This window comes from Sinocyclocheilus rhinocerous, unplaced genomic scaffold (assembly GCF_001515625.1).
Source record: "Sinocyclocheilus rhinocerous isolate Xijiao unplaced genomic scaffold, SAMN03320098_v1.1 scaffold573, whole genome shotgun sequence".
NCBI lineage: Eukaryota > Metazoa > Chordata > Actinopteri > Cypriniformes > Cyprinidae > Sinocyclocheilus > Sinocyclocheilus rhinocerous.
In genome coordinates, this window is record NW_015655384.1 from 150,720 (window position 1) to 154,847 (window position 4,128).

General features: G+C 38.2%; 1 protein-coding gene across 1 annotated transcript in view; it reads right to left on the bottom strand.

Moving 5' to 3' along the window:
- LOC107718010 (extracellular tyrosine-protein kinase PKDCC-like) overlaps positions 1-4,128 on the bottom strand; it is a 47,474-nt gene that overhangs the window by 40,507 nt on the left and 2,839 nt on the right. The window lies entirely within an intron of this gene.

Genomic DNA, 4,128 nt, shown 5'->3' on the forward strand with positions numbered 1-4,128 from the left:
TATAATTTATTTATTTTTTTTTCTTAGGACAAATAATTTTTTGGCTTACACTCAAGAGCATAAAAAGTGGTACAAGGAACAAAATTATACAAAGAAAGTTCTAGCATAAAATGTTAAAGTCACAATGAAACAGAAGTAGCAACAGATCTCTTCTTCTATATTGTGACTTAAAGAAGAAAGAAGAAAAACGTGGAGCAAGGACTTGCTTCTATCTTTCTTTTGTTGATTGGATGAAGGCAGATCTGAATGTGAGATTGTTGTTGATTTGTAAGTAAGGTGCAGAGTTTAAGTGGACTAAATGTCCAGCAAATGTCACCAGTGAATCTGTTGTGTCACTGAAAGATTGAGTTATTATACTTTGGTTAAGAATTACGAGATTAAAAAATGAAACATGCACAATATGTTCACATTAAGATCAATAACATGCATTTTAAAATAATTATTTTCATGCTGACTTTAACTAGCATCTTCATCGGCTCTTGTTCTTCAAAAATTCTCCTCACTGGTGCCACGTGTGCCGACATACAGATGCTCAATAGTCTTCACAAAAGCATATCTGTTAAGTGCCATTAACACACATTCACTCACAACCCTACTGCGAACATTTAATGAGGACACCCTGGCAACAAATCAAAATGGCCACGGAGACGGCCGTGTTTGCCCAGAGACGAAATAGTGGTGCACAGTGAAAGCCAACGTGTACGGTCAGTTAAGACATGGACTGTCCATGGGAACAAGAGCTGCTCAGTAACAGGGGCTTGACACTGACCGGATGGCCCACGTGCTGAGTTATAGCTGGGTTCAGATTGAAATGTGTGCGTGGAGGGTTTCTGAGAGGGAAAGCAAGAGTGAATAAAAGTGAGTTCAGGGAATGAGCTTTACCACCTTGTTTTATTTAAAGTTTCTGAAGGAACGCCGCTGGAAAAAGTTCTGAGTCATTTTCCCTTGCCTCTAAAATTGATCAGTGAACATTAAACAGACTTGAGACTTATTAAGGCCCTAACAGAGAAATGTAAAATTGTTAAATCTTACTGCCAAAGTGTTCAAAGGCTTCAGAGGTTTGCACTCAAGCGCCTGGTTCTGTGCCTGGTGTGCTTCACGTGACTCAGCAAGTTGTTAATGCTGATGAGTTTGGGATCTTTCAAGATTGCAATGACAAACAGCTCTAATCTAAATTCCAATAAACTAACACTATGACAGAAGCGCAGTGAAATGTATTCATCTTGAACTGTTTACATGATTTATTTATTTTCTGAATCCTCAATCTGTGAATCTGCCCTTTGAAAATCACATGGATCTTTTTAGCAAAGCGATCACACTGTGGAAAAAAAAAGACAAGTTGATTTCCTCATCAACCTGTTCCTGCCTAGTAAAATAAACAGAGAGCAGAGCGATGTCGAATGAGCAGGACAGAGCATTCAGAGTTCTTCCAGCAGAATTCATCCCCATCCTCAACTCATTTCCTCCCACAATCCTCCTGTTCTGAACTCTTTCTCAGGACTCGGGATTTTAACACAGTCTTTAACACTGCAATCCCAACCTCAGAAACTCCTCACCGGCACTCCTGGGAGACTGATTCCTCAAACACACAATGAGATAAAGATGTCCAACCGATCATGTTATTTTTGCTCAAAAAGAACACGTTTGAATCAGTGCAAGTTCTACACTGTTCCGTATTCCATTAAAAAACTACATCATACAGGTTTAGAACAATTTGAGGTTGATTAAATAATGAGATAATTTTTCATTTTTGGGTAAACTATCCTTTTAAATGTAGATATACAATTGGCGCCTTCTCCTTCCTGACAAACTAAGAGGTTAAAGTATTAACCCGTGTTTAATTGCGTCTAGCACTAAAACTCTTCGTCTCACTCCGTCTCACTCCCATCTTAAAAATGACCCTGGGGGCCTCTGTGTTTAGAACGCCCAGCTTTCACATTCACATGTTACATGCTCACATTAGCAGGTTACTGATTACCCTGCAGAGTGTGTGTGTGTGTGTGTGTGTGTGTGTGTGTGTATTTTGGGACTCGACTAAGAATCTGAAGAGTTAACAGAATGACATGCTAATGTTAACATAATCCCAAGTGCAAGACCACCCTAATCAGGCCCCCAAGCTGTGTTGCAGACGCGGACGGCCAAAGTATACTGTGGGCTTCAGCATACTCCATTTCATAACGTGTGTGAACACAGTCGCTCGACACATGCGCACTACAAAAAGTGTCATTCTTGTCCAGTGTCTGTGCCATTTCTCTCCAGAAGTTATGACTGATAAACATGTCTTTGTACTTGTTTAACCAAGAGTCGTGAGTATCTCTTAACCCTCTCACACAAAATGCTTGTCAACACAGCTATTGTTGTTGCATCTTCAGTAGTTTGTTGTTGCTCCATTTCATTTGTTTGCTTTTCAACTGTGAAACAACAGGCTTTCGCAGTGTTGCCACCTTGTGGACAAACTAAACAGTGCAAAAAACTTGTACAAGGGGTTAGAAATTTCAGTTTGAGAATGCAAACTGTATGCATACCCTAGTGTACGTGTAAGAACCAAAGTATGCTATCAGCTTAAATCACCATCCACTTTTGATGTATGAAAAAAGAGCAGCTCACGCATTCTGTGTAATATCTCCTTTTGAGTGTTGACAGAAGTGTGAAAGTCATATGGATTTGAAACATCATGAATTGACTAAAAGGTGACAAAAATGTCATATTTGTGCAAACTATTATTTTAATTTATTACTTGAACTACTAAACACGACAGAGATGTTTGGTGGTTATTAAACAGGAACACACCATTTTGCATCTTTCCCTATGCTGTCTTCAAATTCATCCCGTGTACATCAGTGCTGACATGGCAAACGTACATGAATAAGCCCACTCTCCCTGTCCACACAGATCCAGCACCACCAATACCAATCATGACTGTTTACATAACAGGTGTTACCCTCGCTTGTAAGAGGAAGACGGGGATCTGCTTGACAGACTTCAGAATCTGAACTGGAAAACCGAGTAGAGATGTCACTGCAGTGTGACCTCCCTCTTTCAGGCAAACGGCAGGCAGGCCTGTGTAGATCCTTTCTATGTGCACTCTGAGTGAACCTGGCCTGGTGCTAATCAGCCCGCCGTATCATATCTTCTCACCTCTGACCTCGCAACTTATGTAAAAAAAAAAAGCCATTAATTTTTGTCTGATGTGGCGGCTGCCAAAGCAAATGAAAAGCAACACTTCTGGGCCTGATTGGTTAGGTGCGAGGGCGAAGAACCAAGGAAGATGCCGACTACACGGGTTGTTTATTAATACTTACATGTGAGGAATATCTGTGTATGTGTTCCATCATTATAGGTTTATAGAGAGAGGTATTATGGGAGTAATTTTGCTGATTTATTAAAGTTTTAAGAACTTGCGCCTGATCACAGCCAACTGCCTGCTCTGAAGCTCTTAGCAGTGGTAAATTTAAAGTGAGACGTGGCACTTGACTACAGAATGAGGCATGCAACGGAGCTGACGCCACTATTCAAGTCAACAATTACACATATTGGTATTTGTAAAAGACTTGAAATGTAATGGGGGGAAAAAATCCATCTGAGCTTGTGTAACAACAACTAAAGTTTTTAAAACATGTCAGCTGGCTATTTGAACAAGGTCACTGTTATGAATGACTAAATTGGGTGTTATTATGTCAAGCTTAACAAAGTTAATTTAAAATGTAAAATAGACGGTACATAAATAGATCATAAATAAATATAAGAAACTTTACACTAGAAAATGCTTCGCATTTATGCCAAAATAATTTTGTTTATACGTTATAAGTTGATGCGTGTTCTTTCTTTAAATTAAGATAATGCCTTTCTTTGACAAATAAGAAAAAATCTGTAAAAAAGATTACAAATAGAAAAAGCTGCATAAATAAGCATTGTAAATAAGTCTAAACATGAAATATTTTGCATATTTATATAGTGTTTATTTAAATTCAAATCAAGGAAAAGGTATAGGCTTACAAGAAAAATAACAAGACCAAATAGTGGCCGTATTTTATTTGGTTTCATGCAATAGTTAAAAAATGCATAAATATGACAGCTCAGCACTGCATATATATATATATATATATATATATATTATATATATATATA